This window comes from Leucopleurus acutus (assembly GCF_964270905.1).
Source record: "Leucopleurus acutus genome assembly, chromosome: 12".
In the NCBI taxonomy this organism is placed as follows: domain Eukaryota; kingdom Metazoa; phylum Chordata; class Mammalia; order Artiodactyla; family Delphinidae; genus Leucopleurus; species Leucopleurus acutus.
Window position 1 is genome coordinate 14,376,400 of NC_139154.1, and position 18,276 is coordinate 14,394,675.

The 18,276-nt window shown below is 54.2% G+C and overlaps 1 protein-coding gene across 1 annotated transcript in view; it reads right to left on the reverse strand.

The window, feature by feature from the left end:
- The window catches only part of PSD4 (pleckstrin and Sec7 domain containing 4), a 37,824-nt gene extending 20,031 nt beyond the window's left edge, over positions 1-17,793 (reverse strand). Inside the window, exon 1 of the mRNA XM_082852101.1 lies at positions 17,472-17,793. The gene's annotated coding sequence lies outside the window, so the exon portion shown is untranslated. The remainder of the gene's footprint in view (positions 1-17,471) is intronic.
- Between the last annotated feature and the right edge of the window lie 483 nt (positions 17,794-18,276).

Sequence of the window (18,276 nt, forward strand, 5' to 3'; positions counted from 1 at the left end):
GTGTCCTGGGTCCAGGCAGGCAGACAGGTGCACATGGCCTCTCAGTAGAGTTGTCACATTTAGCAAGTAAACAATAGAGGATGCTCAATCCTGGGGACGTATTTATACTGAAAACGGACTCATTATTTATCTGAAATTCAAATTCAGCTTTGCGTTCTGTCTTGTACCTGACAACCCAACCCTATGTCAAGAGTGCCCAACCTATGTCAAGAGCGCCCCGCCCCTGCGGTATGCCACTCACCCAGCTCACGCTTTGCAGCCCTAGACTCAGTCTTGTGAGCTCAGTTCCACGAGTGAGACACGTGGTGACATCGCCTTCCTACTACTAAGGAAACAAGGTTCAGAGAGCTTCAGAAATGTGCCCAGGTAGCTCAGCTGGTGGGTGGAGACGCTGGGATCCGAACCCAGGTCTGTAGCTCCCTTAAGCAGCACTCTCTCTTCCCACCCATAAATCAATTCTTTTGGGAATTCATGGATTGAATGAAGCATGAATTTCTTCTGATGCGGAGTCACTTTAATTCACCTGTTTCCCCCACTGTTCAGGGCAGGGCCTGCCTGACTCAGAGGTGGCACTCCAGAAATGTTTGTGAAAATAAGAGGAAAGATGGAGAGATGGAGGGATGGATGGATGGATGGATGGGTGGAAGGGTGGAAGGAGGGATGGAGGGATGGATGGATGGAAGGGTGGAAGGAGGGATGGAGGGATGGAGGGATGGATGGGTGGATGGATGGGTGGATGGATGGATGGATGGATGGGTGGATGGATGGATGGATGGGTGGATGGGTGGGTGGATGGGTGGATGGAAGGGTGGAAGGAGGGATGGAGGGATGGAGGGATGGATGGATGGAGGGATGGATGGATGGAAGGGTGGAAGGAGGGATGGAGGGATGGAGGGATGGGTGGATGGATGGATGGATGGATGGATGGAAGGGTGGAAGGAGGGATGGAGGGATGGAGGGATGGAGGGATGGAGGGATGGAGGGATGGATGGATGGATGGGTGGATGGATGGATGGATGGGTGGGTGGGTGGGTGGGTAGGTGGGTGGATGGAGGGATGGAAGCATGGAAGGAGGGATGGATGGAAGCGTGGAAGGAGGGATGGAGGGATAGTTGGATGGACAGGTGGATGGAGGGGGTGGATGAACAGATGGGTAGGTGGATGGGTGGACGGACCCTCAGAAAGCCCCCTCCTCAACAACCTTCCTACAGGACTGGGGAGACTGAGGCTTGGAGAAAGAGATTTAGCCTCGTTACGACATGAAGACTTCCCCCTGAGGGCCAGTCTGGCCATGAGCCAATCACACCTTCCTTCCAGGAAGCCCAGAACCCTTAGGGCAGAGCTTTTCCAGAGGTGGCTCCTGCCAGGCCAACCCAGCAGCCAAAATGCTCATCTGGGTTCTGGCTCTGAGGCAGTAGCTGGACAGAGAGAAGGAGACATCGGGACCGGTTCAACCACCTTGTCCTGTGCTGTCCACTAGAAATGCGAGTTTAAGAAGTTTCCCTCTCTCTCTCTCTCTCTCTCTCTCACACACACACACACACACACACACAGAGGAACTGGGGAGCAGAGCCTAGTTCTCATGTGTCTAGCATTTTCTTGGTTTACCTTTTTTTCACCCTTGATGCTTAGCGATATGGCTTTTGAAATCCCTCAGCCATCTTAAGCAGAACAAAGGAGGGAGAAGTGTCTGCCACAGGCTTCTTAGGTAGGCCTTGTTATCTCTGAAATGAGCAGCCCTTCATTTTTCTAAGCATCGTGATGGCTCAGGAAGAGAAAACTTTTAAGGAAAAGCTCTGGAAGAAGTGTGATGGCTCTTTGGAATCCAAAAAAATGCTCTGAGTCCAGAAGCCAGTGAGAGGAAGTATTAGGGAGGAAGCTGAGGATGGGGCGGGGCGGAGAGAGCCAACGCTGCACTAGGCAGCTCCCAGGGCTCCTGTCTTGAGCGGAGTAACCTCTGCAGGGGCCGAGCCTGCATTAGCTGATGGGAGGTAAAGGACACAGAAATCCATGGCTCGGGGACCAGGGGGACATAAGTCCCTCCCACCACCACCCGACACCCACCCTGGGCTTCAAGGCAAGGTCTTTTTGTTTGTTTGTTTGTTGTGAGGGCCTCTCACTGTTGTGGCCTCTCCCATTGTGGAGCACAAGCTCCGGACGCGCAGGCTCAGCGGCCATGGCTCACGGGCCCAGCTGCTCGGCAGCATGTGGGATCTTCCCGGCCCGGGGCACGAACCCGCGTCCCCTGCATCGGCAGGCAGACTCCCAACCACTGCACCACCAGGGAGGCCCAAGACCAATGTCTCTTTGATCTTAGGGCAGGAAGGAGCCCAGATGGCACCTGGATCATCGTTTTGAGAGTGGGTTTGCTTTCTACCCCCCGCTTGGGCACAGAGCCTGTGCCCTGAGGTGCTGAAGGCCATGGGAGGCCGGGGAAGAGCCTGCCTGAGTGCGAAAGATGACAGCGTGAATGTCCTGCATTCGGCCCCCACTCACCCTACACCTGGAGGCTCACAGACTAGACTCAAATCCTAGCTACAATGGACGAGCCATGTGACTCTGGTCCAAAGCTTCACCTGGTTCCTTGCCTGTGAAAGACGGAAATAAGATGGATAAAGCTACTTGAGAGCTTTGCTATGCAGTGGGAGGGGGTCTGAGTGCTAATGCTGGGCCCAGCCCTTGGGAGGTGCTCAGAAACACTACGTCGTGCTCAGACTAACTTGGCTTGCAGCCAAACAAACACGGACTCCCTGTCCTCCCTGACAGCACGGACTCAGCCCAGTGGGCTCCCTCAGTCCCCCAGGAGTCGGCCCGGGATGTCCTATCCGGAGTGTGCATCTCTCTCTCTCCCTTTAAGCTTCCAACTCAGAAAACTGCTTCCTTTTGCCCTGGAAATGTTTCCTTCCTACGCAAAAAGCAAAGGCTCCTGGCCCATCCAGGGATTTAGGAGGTGACCTGTCCTGTCCCTCAGCAGCCCTGGGCGGAAGCCAGGTTAAGGGTGCTGTCCCTGAAGACAGCTCCCTGAGCGTCTCCAGTTTCAAGGTGCAGGACAGACACCCCTGCCTGAACCCGGGGCGAGAGCACCCAAGGTACTTGACTGGGGGCCACCCCACATCCTGCCCACAAGGAAGGAGGCTTCATGCAAATGTGCAGAGAGAAACACACACACACACACACACACACACACACACACACACACACACACACACACACACACGAGTTGGTGCTGAGAACCCTGAGGTGGGGTCAGCTGAGACTCAGGCAGAGACAGAGAATGGAGAGGGCAGAGAGGACGGGGTAGGGGCAGAGAGGATGGGGGGAAGGGTGGGCGGAGAGGGCCAAAGGGTCTCCAGAGAAGCTACTGCCTGTGAAGGACAGCAAAGGCTCAGGGCCAGGCTGGGCCTCCCTCACCCCTTCTTGGATCTCCCCCTCCCACTACAGAGAGCCTAGAGCCTGGATTCTAATCCCTAGGCTGGTTCCTTATCTGTAGAGGAGGGAGCCTGTGATGCCCTAGAGCCCTGGGAGACAGGCCTCCTGGCTAAGAGTCCTCTGGGGTACTTATTATCAGCTGATGACAGGTCACCCTTGCCAGCCTTTTAGCACAGGACTGACTCCACCCACAGGATCTCAGTCCCTAGAATAAGGGGGCAGCGGCTGAGATGAACAATTACAACTAGAAGGCCTGACGGTGTCCCAAACAGGGACGCCTTTGAGAGTGAGCTGGTCCCTGTTACCCAACAGGTCGACGGGCCTAAACCAGCACTGCCCAGGCAAACCAGCACGCTGGGCCCCTCCCCCCCACCCGTCCTCCCTGCGGGAGCCCCGAGTCTGAGCTCCTACGATGACCGCACCCAAAGCCCCAGCCCGAATGGCTTCTTTCTCTCCAGGGTCGAGGGGTCAAGGCTCACTTGGGGCCTCTGGCCACAGAAGCCCCTGCTGGGTACCAGTCCCAGCAGCCACCAGGGACCTGGGGAGGCTCACGGGAGCTTTAGGAGGGAGGGGCCTTGGCCACTTCACGACTGCAGACCCCCAGGGGCTCCGGGGAGGCTGGGGTACGTGGGAGCCAGAGCAGGAATCCCAGAAAGGGCCAGATTGGGAGGGGCCGGTGGACAGAGAGGAGGAAGGGGAAGGATGGGGCTGCAGCCCAAGGTCGGGCGCACAGCAGGTGCACACGCAGGGGCCTGTGGAGCCCTTCTTCCTGCCCACCTGCCCCGGCGGTCACCGCCAGGGCCCACACGTGACTCTCCACATCCCCGCCCCCCGGCGCCCTCCGAGCCCCCCACCCGAAGCAGGCCCACCCTGCTCACCTCCAGAGGACCCGGGAAGGGGTGTGTGGGCCCGGCTCCCCGGGAGCGGCCCTGCTGCCCCGTCCGTCTGGCCTGTGAATGGGGAACGTGGCAGCTGCAGCTTCCGACTTCCGTTCCCCTCACCACACTCACCCCCCTGCTGCCCCAAGGCCTCTGGGGCTCCCCAGCTGCGCTGCACCTCACACTTCCTGCCCTGAGACAAGAGCACCCGCTCCCAGGCCTGGCGCCTCTGGCCCCAGCCCCCTGCCCCGGCTCCCAGGGGTCCCCCACCCTCCACGCAGCCCCGAATCAGGGGCCCGGGAGAAAGAAAGAGGAAGGCGCAGCGCCCCGGACTGTGAACACGCCCCATCCCTCCCCCCCACGTTCTGTCACCAGGTTCTCATCTCTGCCCAGCTCTCGGGTCCTGGCAGGGCACTCGGTGGGACTCGGGAGGGCCCTGGGGCTGGTAACTTTTCTTGTTCCCTCAATCTGTGTACGGCCGTCTCGGGTAGGTAATAATGGCACCTGGTGTAACTGTCCTACAGTGACAAAGGGTTCCCCAATAGCCCCTGAGTCCCCCCTGTCACTTACATTATGAACTGTTACTATATCCATTACATGGATCCAGAGGCAGGCTCAGAGAGGTTAAGCCACTGCCCACGGTGGCACAGCTGGGAAATCACGAAGCTGTGGTTAGAACTCAGAGCATCTGACCGCATGGACTGACTGTCATCCATCTCCCACGGCTGAATTCCCAACATATGTCTGCAGGCCACAGGCCACAGGGGTCCAGGAGTCTGAGTCCGAGGCTGGGGGAACCACGCTCACCGGACCGTTCTCTCCTCCCTCCGCACAATCTATTCTCCGGTCTCAGTGACCACCAGCTTCCCTGCTGAGGGTCCGAAGACCCCGGTCCCCTCCCTGAACTCTAGTCCTCATAAATCCAACCTCCCAGAAGACTCCTCGACTTGCAAGGCCCGTAATCCAAGGGCCTCAGACCCAGGCCGGCCTGGCCCACAGCGCACAGGGCGTGGCTCCAGCTGCGCCCCCCAACACACACACACACACACACACACACACACACGCATGCGCACGCACACGGCGAGGAGTCCACAGGGACGTGCCTACCAGGCCTTTCTCTGGGCACCCAGAAGTCTGAGATTCTCTGCTTCCTGGACCCGTGGAACCTCTACTCCTGCCCCTCCCCGGGGACATCACTGCTCTGTGCGGCCCTAGACCTGGGGCGAGGGGGAGAGGCAGAGAGGGGGTGGAGAGGGCCTGGACCTGGGGGCGGGTCGACCCACTCCGTGCACGTGCGGCACCAAGCCAGGGCAGGGGAAAGAAAAGGAAGGAGCTAAAGGCTTGGGGTGGCCTCTGCCGCCACATTCAGCAGGGGCTGCGAACCCTCATTCAGAGCTGGACCCCCAGGTCATCATCAAAGTGACAGGCAGGAAAAGAGGACACACTTTGTATAACAGTTCATCAGGTGCGGTGTTATAACACTGACACATCCGAACACGTCTTGGGGTGGGGGGCCTCCACTGTTCCCTTTTCTGGGGCTCACAAATGTTAGCGGCAGGTTTATCTCCGGGTCCGCGCAACACAAACCGGGTTCGTAACCTTCCCCAAGCTGGTCCTCCTTCTGTGTGGAGGATTTTACAACACTTTGCCCAGCCAGGTAAACCAGAAACCTAAAGTCGCCTCGGCCCAAACGCAAACCCTCCCTCAGGCCTCCAGCCTCACAGGGTGTCCGGCACGTGGCCACGGCTCAGTCAGCGCCGGCCCCACGCCATCCCAACGCGAGAAGCTGCTGACCGTCAGGAATAAAGCACAGGACCCCTGTCCTCAGGAGCTTCCAATCAAGTGACAGACAGAAAATAAACAAGCGACGAAGTAATCGGTGTGTGATTATAAACTGTGATAAATGCTGGCGGGGGGATGGGACGGGGAGAAAGGAAAGTGAGCAGTGGGGAAGCTCACCGCGAAGGGAGACCGGGGGCACCTTATCCCCATTAAGAGGAGGCAGCACGTAAAGAGTGCAGGGTGGGCATTTTCGGCAGATGAAACTGCACGTCTCATTTCTTACCCGAGACCGGAAAGGTCTCCAGGAGTGAAGGGAACAGAAAGCCAGCCAGCGTGGCCAGTGCGGCTGGCCTAGGGGAGGGTGGCCGAAGAGGATGGGGCCAGATCCCTTGGGGTCCCCAGGGCTAAGCAGGGGAGTGACAGGCGTATTTATTTTTAAGATCACCTGCTGCTGCATGGAGAACAGACAGTGGAGGGCGCAGTGAGAGCGGGGAGACCAGGCAGGGGCTCTGTGACAGTCCAGGGGAGGTGGGACAGTGGTTTGGAGGGCAGCAGAAACGGCAGAGAAGGTGAGACAGAGGATGTGGGATCTATATCGGGGATGCTTGGGAGAATCTGCCACGTAAGTGATGCTAGAGAAGTCCAGGTCAGCTTCTAGATTTCTGGCTTGAGCAACTTGGATGGGTAGTAATGGTATTTGCTCACATGGGAAAGATGTGGGGAGATGAGGCTTCAGGGAGCAAACCAAGACTTTCATCTTTAAATATCAGGTTTGAAATTCTGCTGATAGCAGATTTCTCAACTTAAGTGACAGAAGCCACAAGACAGTGGGATAAAATATTCAATGCGGTGATAGAAACATAACTGCCACCCCAGAATTTCATATATAATGAAAATATCTTTTAAGAACAAGGATGAGAGAAAGACATTTTCTGATACACAAAATCTAAGAAAGTGCGATCTCAAACTAAAGAAAGCTCTACAGTATACACTTTAGGAGGAAAGAAAATTCTCCCAGATGGAGGGTCTGAGATGTAAGAAGAAATTATGAGCAAAGAGTGGTAAAGATGCAGTAAACATTAAAACTGTATAAAGCAGTAACAATAATATATTGGAAGGTTAAAATAGAAAGATATAATTTCAAAAATAAATAAATATTAGGCTTGAGATATCTGTGAGATACTCAAGCAGGAGTAGCTGGTACCTGGAGTTGACTGGAGGGGCTGGGCTGAAGAAAGGAGCTCCTATGTGACCAGCAGGAAGGTGGTCCACGCGGGGGGCTGGCGGAGCCTCCCCAGGAAAAGCTCGCAGAGGAGAACAGCAGGGGCTGTCCAGGAGGTAAGAGAAACAGCGTGAGGGTGTGTCATCACCAAAGAAAGACAAGAGAGGAGAAAGATAACTTCAGAAGGAGGAAGTGGTCGGCTGTGTCGAACGCTACTGGAAAGTAGTGCAAGATGAGGAATAAAGTGACCATCGAACGAGGGCGCACGGAGGTTACAGACAAGCTGGGGGTGGGGGCTGCAGGCACGATGCGGGCAGAAGCCAGGCGACCATGAGGTGAGGACTGATTAGGAGCCGAGGACAAGGGTCTTCCCCCTCCACTCCCAGCCCTGAACCCATCCCAGGCTGGGCTCCCTGGGGCTGAGACGCTGCCGGTCAGGCCGGGCACCAGCGATCGGCTTCCTCCGTGTACTTATGAGTCTCCTTCCTTCCCCTGACTGTAAACTTCTCAAGGGCGAGGACTGGTCCACTCGCCTCTATCGCTACCCAGGTCGTGCAGCAGAGGGCCTGGCTCATAACTGCTCCCAAACCTTCTGATGAATGCATGAGTCAAAGCTGCTCGTCTTCTGACCCTCAATCACATCGAGCAGCACCGTGGGAAACGGAGTCGGCCTCTCCGCTCTCCTCCCAGGCAGCGGGTCTTATACATGACTGGTGTGTGCATTTGGGGGGATTCGGGGTGTGGCCGGGGGGGCGGTTCCTGCTTACAGCGAACTCCTCGAAGAGGCTCCCAGACTCCTGCAGCCGCCAGCTCTGTTCCGTCTCCTAGCACTTTCACCTCCTTCCCAAGATGCAAGGAGCAAAACTGGATGGGTGGGGGGAGGGGCGGGGGAGGGGCAGGCCACAGGCAAGGAGGGCCTCCAGCTCACAGGGCGTGTGGTGCAGTGTGGGCAGGCGCAGGGCAACTAACTCTGGCGCCCAGAGCCCCTGCTGGTGGGGAGCTTTGATCTTTGGTGCCCCCTCCCACTTCTGGGGGTCCCCGCCCACTGTCCCCCTCCCCAGGGCCCAGCAGACACGCAGCCTCCGGACCCAACCACAGCCCAGGGGCAGGCAGCCTTCCTGCCTCCCTTGAGGTGAGTGACTTCCTGTTTGCCCGCAGCGGAAGCTGCTCAGCACAGGTGGGGAGGTGGCATCTCATACACTGAGCGCAGATGGCGGAGTGGAGCCCACCTTCCAGGAGAGGAGCTCTGGGGCTTTCAGCACACAGCCTGCCCTCCTGAGAGGCAGAGGGGTGAGAGGCGGGAGGCAGCAGAGGAAGGGAATGGGCACCCGGCTTCTCACTACCTTACACAGAGGGCCCCTAGGGGCTGACACTCACAAGGCCCTTTACAAGCAGCATCTCCAAACCCTAGAGTCCGGGGTGGGGGTGGGGTGTTACGATCCCCACGCCACAGAACAGATAAGGAGACCGAGGGTCAGAGCAGCCTCTCAGGCTGGACTTGAACCCAGGACTGCCAAGCCAAATGCACTGTCTGCTATACCCTGTTGCCATTTACACGCTGCTGATACGAAGGAGTTGGGATTGCTTTCCAAGGGAGCAGGGCTCCTCATGGCCCAGCCTGAGTTCATTTCTACAACGCAGAGCTTATGAAAACTCCAACGGTGATGGAACTCACTACCATCGTTCCGGGGGTACCGGCTACCAGGCCGGGGGAGAGCCGGGGCCAGAAGCACCTCGACGGGCCCCCATGTCCCTGAATTTGTCACTGTAGAGGTTCTGTCCTTTAGGGAGGCCTGGGAGTAAGGCAGCCACCTGCTCCTTCCTCCAGCAAATGCCCTTTTCCCTCTTAGCTCTCAGGCCTCCACAAGCCTGGGCCCTCAGGGAGGACAGACAGGAGGACACTTGCCTTCCTAAATATTTCTCTGCCAGAGTAGATGGTGACAGTCCCACTGGCCAGCAGCTGGGAGGGAGGGCCAGGGTGAGGGCTTCTAGGGACGGAGCCCACAGCAGGGGCCACTGGTGCCCCTCCCTAACACCTGTGGTCTTAGACTGGGAGGGAGAGGTGTCCCAGAGGCAGGGCAGTGAGGAAAGGGATCACGGGACAGCGGCAGCACCATCACCAACCGCCCTACACACATGGGCACCAAGGCTGCCCTTGTTTTCCTGGGCAAGGGCCAGAAGTGATTATTACGAAAGTGAGTGACAGCTTCTATCTCTTGGACTCGGCTGCCCAGTCCCGCAGTGGGTACAGTAACCTTGCTGTGGTTACTGTGGACAGGTGCCCAGGCCACCACTCCCTGGCCTTCTTATTCCTTGGCACCAAAGTCCGGCCCCAGCTGCTCTCTCCCAAAGCCACCCTGTATTTTCAGATTAGCATTTTCCCTGCAGCCACTTGTCACAGGTCTGTCCTTCTTAGGTAAGCAGAGAGTAGGGCTCTACAGTTATTCACATCTGTCCTTGAGCCCCCTGGGCACCCAGAAGATGCTTACAAACATCTGTTGCAATACATGTGCGCTAAGATACGTATAAAAGCAAAAATGCTCACAACCTCAACATCCACCAGGAACCAGATAAATAAATTATGATAGAACCATCGAGCGAACCTCAGCAACCTTTAACTATCTTGTTTTAGAAGAGTATTTCATGAAGTGGAAAGATTCTCACTGCATATTATTAAGTAAGAAACTTGATTGTATATTCAGTATGGTCTCGATTTTTTTTTAAATGTGCATATTGGGCTTCCCTGGTGGCGCAGTGGGTGAGAGTCCGCCTGCCGATGCAGGGGACACGGGTTCGTGCCCCGGTCCGGGAAGATCCCACATGCCGCGGAGCGGCTGGGCCCGTGAGCCATGGCCGCTGAGCCTGCGCGTCCGGAGCCTGTGCTCCGCAGCGGGAGAGGCCACAGCAGTGAGAGGCCCGCGTACCGCAAAAAAAAAAAAATGCGTGTATTTAGGCAATGAAATACCAAAACACTGGTTGATAGCGGCTATCTGGGTGTGGTAACAGTAGACATGATGTTAAGTTCTTTGTGTGTTTTTGGTGTGTACCTGCTGTTTAAAATAAACACGTATGTACAAAAATCAAATAAATAAATAAATAAGTATGATGTTTGTCATCAGCAAAAATAAATTAAATTTGTTGAATTAAATAATGATTGAATTTCCCTGCTCACTTTAAAGACTGGGAGGTTCTTTGCCAACGCCCCTACCCACCGGGTTGCCGGTGGACGACCAGAGTGAGACGGGGGCGGGCCTAAGAGGGTCTGCATGGGTATTTGTTGTTTCTGACCCCTCACTGCTACCACCGCTCAACTGGCTGCAGGGTGACCTCTCTGACGTTGGTGTAAGGACCTACTCGGAGCCCCAGAACTGGGATGAAGTTTGAGATGAAGACATTTGAGATTTGACGGTTACAGTAAGAAGCCTTCTCAGAGCTTTCCTTATCTGACTAAAAGCAGCAAATTCTGAGAAATAAGGCAGCCATAAATTGCTTCTGCAGGGCAGATCTATTCCCAGAAGGGAGAACGCAATAAAATCTACCCCGAACCCCTTCTCTAGGAGAGATTTATGGCCCACAAGGAGACTGCAAAAACACTCACACCTGTAGAGACCAACATTATCACTACTTTGTCATTTCTCATTTGTTCTAAAAACCCATTTGCCTTTGGAAAAAGAAACCCATTTGTTCTTCCTAGAGAAGGCCTTTTCTCCGCGCTCCCTCTTCCCTACTAATTTAGGTATATAAGCCTTTAACAAGCCAGCTACTTCTCTGACTGGCTCCCACGTGCAGGCCAATGAACCTTTTTCTACTGTTAATCTTTTGCCAGTTTAATTCGTGGGTCCCAGGGACAAAATCTTAGAGGGCAGGGGAAAAGGTTTTTTTCCCCGTCTCCCACATAGCGAAGATGATCTCCTCCACGAATCCACTAATCTAAATCTGTGTTTGCCTAAGTAGGCCTATGGTACACATAATAAACATCTTTAATAGTTAAGCATGTATTTGAATATGCATTAAAAAAACCCACGATTTCACAGATAGTGTTGCTAAGGATCTTGCTAAAGTCAATAATGCCTGCTTCATGTTGTGTTTTTCAAATTGTGTGTATTCAAGGAAAAATATGAAATAAAATAGTATAGGTGGAAAACTCTTCTGTCAAAAATCATGACAAGCTATGTAAATGAGTGGGCTGAATCCAGCCTTTCAAGCACTTACTCTTTTGGAGGAAGACGTGTCGAGGGACTTCCTTATAATGCTAATTAGCCTTCATCAGCCATTGACTGACCAACAGGAAATTCAGGTTGCACAACCAGAGGAAAAGCAAGGCTCTGGTGTTACATAAAAAAGACAACAGGTGGGCTCCCCTGGTCGCGCAGTGGTTAAGAATCCGCCTGCCAAGGCAGGGGACACGGGTTCGAGCCCTGGTCCGGGAAGATCCCACATGCCGCGGAGCAACGAAGCCCGTGCACCACAACTACTGAAGCCCGCGCACCTAGAGCCCGTGCTCCGCAACAAGAGAAGCCACCGCAATGAGAAGCCCGCGCACCGCAAGGAAGAGTAGCCCCCGCTCACCGGAACTAGAGAAAGCCCACATGGGGCAACGAAGACCCAACACAGCCAAAAATAAAATAAATAAAAATTTTAAAAAAACAACTTTATAAAAAAAAAGAGAGAACAGGTATATGCTGACATCGCGAAGGAGGGAGACAAGACTCAGAGGGGGTTTTGTCTGGGCCCCCCCACCCCCAAAAGGTTGGTGTTACCCTGGGGGTGCTCTCACATAAGCCTGCCCAGAGCAACAAAGCCCTAGGCTGCCCGGTGCCCTCTCTGTGCCAGCTGGAACAGATCATGTCTATCAACAGTTGCCCACAGGGACAGAGCGGGCAGTCTGGCTTGGCAGCCTCCAGCAGGAACGGCCCTGGGGCCCCGAGCTCCTCCCCAGGGAGACAGCCCGCACACCTGTGCTTCCGGAGGCCTCTTCTCTCCTGTACGCCTCAGCCCTTCCACTCATCCTCCAAGGGCACACTGAGAGATGCCAGGAAGGCAGAGACCCCTCGCTGGCCGTCCTTGTTTACAAGGACCCCCGCCCCACCCCTGCCCAGGTTCCCAGGCCGAGAGGATGCTTTCCTGAGATTGCGGAGCCAGCAAAGGGCAGAGTTCGAAAGTGCATCCGAGCCTCCTTGCTGGTCCAGCCTGTCCATCCACTTCTCAAGCCTGTTCATCCACAACCCGGGGCTTGGTTCCAGTGGGGCCTAGTTTGCACTTAATGCTCTCCCATAGTGACCTCACCCACTCCCACACGTTCATCTCCTACCCACTCGCTGAAGGTTCATGAACCCTCCCCAGCCCGGAGTCCTAAATGCCAACGGAAATCCTTTGGCCAGGTGAGCAGGACTTCAGAATCAACAGGTGCCCGATCACCTGTCCACGCGCCCGTGAGCCTGCCTCCCCGCACCCCCCGCCCCGTGCCCAGCCCTGCGCTCCAGGTCCTGTCTGCAGCATCGCATGTGCCCCGTTTCCCAAGTTAGCAGGCACCCTTCATGCCTCCAGCGTCCAGTCCTGCTGGTTCTCCGTCCCCGGCAGCCCCTCTGCTCGTCACCTATCCGGAGAGCCCCAGGGACCTCCTGCCTCTCAGGTGCACGTCCACAGTCTGTCCCAATTCTCCTCCAGGAGCTCACTCCTGCCCTTGAAAATCCTTCCTGGCTGACCCCCACCTCTCCTCATTGCCTTTAGGGAGAACCCAACAGGGCATTTGAGACCCCCAGCCTCTCCTAGGACCACACACTCCCACCCTCAACCACACCCCCAGTCTATGGGGCTCCCTGGAATAGTTCCTGGAAATTTCACACGTTGTCGTGTCCTCATGCTGTGCTCCTGGTCAGCTCTGTTCCCTTCCCCATCCCCCTTTCCACCTATCCAATCCTCTTCAGCCTCCAGGGCTCACCCCCATCATGCCATTTCTCCAAACAAGCTTTCTAGACCAAGCCGGTAAGAATCGACCGTTACGATAATTCCATAATTCCAACCACGGAAAGCAGTGCAGCGGTCAGAAGCAACAAACCGAGTGTCCAGGGAGCAGCTAGATAAATCTTCTTAAAAAATAGCACCGGGGGCTTCCCTGGTGGCGCAGTGGTTGAGCGTCCGCCTGCCGATGCAGGGGACACGGGTTCATGCCCCGGTCTGGGAGGATCCCACATGCCACGGAGCGGCTAGGCCCGTGAGCCATGGCCGCTGGGCCTGTGCGTCCGGAGCCTGTGCTCTGCAACGGAAGAGGCCACAACAGTGAGAGGCCCGCGTACCGCAAAAAAAATAAAATAAAATAATTTAAAAAAAATAAAAAATAGCACCGGCTTTAAAAGTAAGATCATGATTTGTAGCACAGTACAACGTACGTAAGTTTAAAATACATGCATATATAAAGCAACATCATATATTTCTCTAAAATAGTCCAGATCCCAGGATAAACGTATCATAAATATATCAGAGTAGCTGCTGTGCACAAAGGTAGGGAAGATGGTGAAGGGCAGTCAGTGGGACTGGAGTTGAGGGATGAAGAGAAAATCATCATAAGACCCCTTATAATTCAATAATAACAACAAGACAAAAATCCAAGTTAAGTCACAGGCCAAGGACATGAACAGTCCACAGAAAGAGAAAGACAAAGGGTTTAAAACATACAGGAGACTCACAACGCCGCTGACTATAAACACCTATTAAAACGACCATGTGATGCCATTTTTTTGGTCTGCCAAATCGGCAAGAACAGTTTAGAACACCAAGCCGGCATCAACCGAAATCTAAAATACACAGAGCCTTTCAATCAGTAATTACACATTTATGGATGTCGCCTGCTGAAACAGTCACAGAAGTGAGCAAAGATGTAGGTACAAGTATCCTTAATGCGTAGTTGTCTATCACAGCAAACAAACAAATGAAAATGGGGAAAACAATTCAGAAAACCATAAAGGAATGGCTAGATAAATATGTTAAATCCATTCAGTGAGATATTACACATTTCTTTTAAAAGGATGAAGCACATCTATATGTCCTGAATCTGAATAAGTATATTAAGTTAAAAAAGAAGGGGGGCGCGGTACAAGGTACGGACATGAGTATTCTTTTTTTTTTTTTTTTTTGGCCGCCTGCACGGCACGCGGAACTTCCCCGACCAGGGATCGAACCCCCGTCCCCTGCCATGGAAGCGTGGAGTCTTAACCACTGGACCATCAGGGAAGTCCCAGACCTGAGTATTCGTATTCTTATTATTTGTGTAAAGAAACAAGAAAGAAAAGAAAAAGTATAATATGTATATGTTCATTTACAAATAGAACATAGGTCTGCAAGTATTCTCAATTGCCTCTGAAGAAGATAGGGAATCACAGGACAGGAGAAGGAAGGAGATTTCTCACCGTGTTCCTTAAGGGCTGTTTGAACCAACACTTGTAAAAAGATTTTTAACACAGGCAAGTAGTACCTTTCAAAATATTTTTAAAAGAACTTTTAACCCATGCAAATATTATCTTAAAAAGCAGAAAAGAAGTGGAATGCACCCATAAGTCCTGCTGTCTTCTCTCTAACCAGCCCCTGCTGTGAGGCACCCTGGAGACCCTTTCTACTGCAGACAAACATCCCTTTAGCCAAAACCTCTCTCTCTCTCAGAGCACTTGGCTCTAAAACTGCACCACTCGATTATAAGTCCTGATTCTTCACTTACTAGCTGTGTAAAAGTGGGCAACTTTCTTATTCTCGCTGGGCCTCAGTTTTCTCATCTGTGAAACGGGGTGGTCCATACATCACAGACGTGCTGTGAGAATGATTTGTGTTTGCACACGAAGTGCTCAAGAGAGCCTGGCATATAGTACATGCCCGATATCCTCTCCTGTTTTAAGTCTACTAATGAGATCGTTCTTCTGAAAAACAGAAGATTATTGGAATTTTCCTAGAAGGCAACAGTTTTTCTCCCCATGTCAAGTCTTTACTGATTTGGAAAACTTGGTGTGTACCTCCCACTTTAGCCCATGTTGTTGGATGGACGCTGCATATAAGGAAAGCAAGTGATACCTCTCCTGCCAAGAGACACGCTCTCCATCTCTGGTGATCACCTGTCCCCTGCTAGTGTAAAACTCCAGGCCTGACCCTGAGTTTTCTTGGGAGCACGTAAATCTTCCTGCCGCGGCAGTTGAGAGCATCACCTGCCTTCCTGCATGCCTCCGGTCAGCAGGCTGAGCCCCGCCCCTGCCTCCTCTAATGAGAGTCCCAGAGATGCCTGCTCACCTCTCAGAGCCACCATGGCCTCCTTCCTGTTCAGCAATGCCCAGCCTGCTCCAGCCTCCTTCATGTCTCAGGGCCTTTGCACTTGCCGTTCCCTCTGCCTGGAATGTTCTTCTCCCAGCTAGTCACATGCCTGTGTCTTGTGTACATCCAACTCCTCAGCACAGCCTGTCCTGACCACCCTATTGAACCCAGGAGGTCCCCTCACCTAGTTCTAACCCCTTAAGCTGCTTTGCTTTTGTTCACAGCATTTATCTGACATGACATTAAAGTTGCTGTTATTGTTACCATCCATTTCTCTCCACCAGAAAATAAGCTCTAGGGAGGAAAGACTGTCTTGTTCAGTGATGCATCCTTAACACCCAGAATAGTGCCTAACATATGGGCTCTCAGTATTTGTTGAATGAATGAACAAATAATCGAGTCAACAGGATATGTCTTCTGGGGAAGCTTAAATCTCCACCTCAGATTTAAGCCTTGCAACAAGAAGGACACTCTCAGGACTCCACAGGGGGGCTACTCACCTCTCATCCTTTATACACTGATCCCTTGTAGGCAGCTCATAAGTCCCTGTTCATGGTCACAGAGGACATCCTATCCTGTGCCCCCAGAATTTGAGGGCCTGAAGATGGTACCATTTTCCTACCTTATTTAGAAAGCCTGCTTGCTACCTTCTCTAGCTCAGGGCCTAGTTCTCTGATCTGTTTCACGGTCATGCCCATCAGCACCCTGTTTTGTTTTGTTTTGTTTTGTTTTACAGCATTTAATCACTCTCTGAACTAATGTGATTCATCTCCTTACTTATTTTCTCTCTCCCGCAATTCATGTAAACGAGAGCAGCTGTATTCCCACTGCCTTCATGCCTGATGAGTGGTTGGCACTCAGTAAATATATGTTGAATGGATGAATGAATGAATGACCCTTCTTCAGAACCCTCACATAAAGGAAGAAAGAAATGAATCACTCGGTACTATCTGCTGTCTAAACCTGACCTTGACGTTTCTTATGTAGAGGGGCTCAGAGACATCCAATTAGTTGCTAATTACATCCAATCAGCTCTGGGCCAGGGGAAGGACTGGGTTAATGAGGTCAGGGGCAGGTGGAGCCTTCAGCTGCCCTGGCCTTCACGTTGATGCTGCCCACCTGACCTAGACATGCAGGCCATGGACCCAAGGGCCTGGGTCAGCACACTTAGCAAAGTGGGAAAAAAACACCTGCAAGAACTCGCAGCCCTGGCTCCCCTGTTTTACTGAAAGAAGCTAAACTCAATCCTAGAGCCAGAAAGAACCCTAGAGGGGAAAGTGAGTTTGTCTGCTGGGCAGACACTGTTTACCTTCTTAGGAACCTCTGGTGTTTTCTGACCAGACACACCCAGGAGGGCCAAGGAGAGCCGCCAGCATCCAAGGGAGTGGGGAAGAGCTGGGCTCTCCTCCATCCCAGTGCGCTCCTGGCGGGGGCAGCCTGCCAGACTGGCCAGGCTCCCAGCAAGCAGGGAGCAGGGAGGAGGGCCCCGCCGGGTCACCGGCCTAGGGGCCACTGAGGCCAACGGGAGATAAGGAGTTAGGCCCTCGGTGTCGCCCAGGTCTGATGCTGGATGGTTTTAAGGGCGCCTCCTGCAACCAGGTGCACCCCGCCCGGCTGGAAGAGCCTGTGGAGCCACCGCACCCCAGGCCGGGCAGTTTGACTCTCTCAGGGAGCGTCCCCCTGCTGTCGGCGGCCCTGCCCCCTGATGAGGTTGAACGCTGAGGACCCCACCAGCCCTACTCGCTCTCGCCCCTCGGAGCCTCTTCCCGCTCTCCCCGGCTGCGCAGATGCTCCCTCGCTCGGCGGCGCCCCCAGTGCGCGGCACACTCTCCGCAGCGAGGCCGGCGCGGGGCCCCACCTGCCCTTACCAGTGTCCCGCTGGGCTCCTGCTCCGGCCGCCCGCCCGCCCACCCGGGCGCCCCATGGCCCGGAGCCCAGGCGCGGGCCGGGGACGGCGGGGAACGCGGGGCGGCGGCTGCGCGGGGGACCAGGCCGGTCCAGCTCCGGCGCGCGGCTCGCGCGAGGCACTGGGTTTCCGGCGGGGAGACGGAGGGCGGTGGCCTGGCCGGCGGCGCGGGGCGGGGCGGGCGAAGCCGTCCGACTGGTCTGACGGCGGCGGGCGGGCGCCTCCTGCACGACCTGCGCTGTCCCCGTTGGGCTGCCGGCGCCCCGAGCCCTCTGTCCGGTGTCTTCCTCCAGCTCGGAAACCAGCCGGAAGCCCAGACCAGCCGCAGACGGGTGCACGCCCCGAGCCGGGTCAAAATCCGAGTCCCTCCAAACCCATTCTGTGCCAGTTCTTTCGTGGGCGCCAGAAAAAACTGCATTATCTCAGCTCAGAATTTCAGCTGTCTGTAACTGTTGACTTACAGACAACTGGTGAACTTTCGCTAGCTGGTTTGGGGATCGGTGGCTTGGAAGCAAATAGTTGTGTCTTGAAACTTCCATTTGTTTTAGCAAACATGTCCTCAGACGTAGTGATATTGGCAAGAAGCTCTTGTTTTTTAATGTTCCACTTGATGCCACTCTCTGGTTTCCATTTCTGTAACTATATAAGACACCATATGTGAAACTAGAAGCTGATTCCATTTTTCCAGTATAGCCAGTGATATTTCAGCTTCCATAGAGATTGACAACGTGGAGAAGTCCGTCTCTATGGGATGCTAAAGGTCCTCA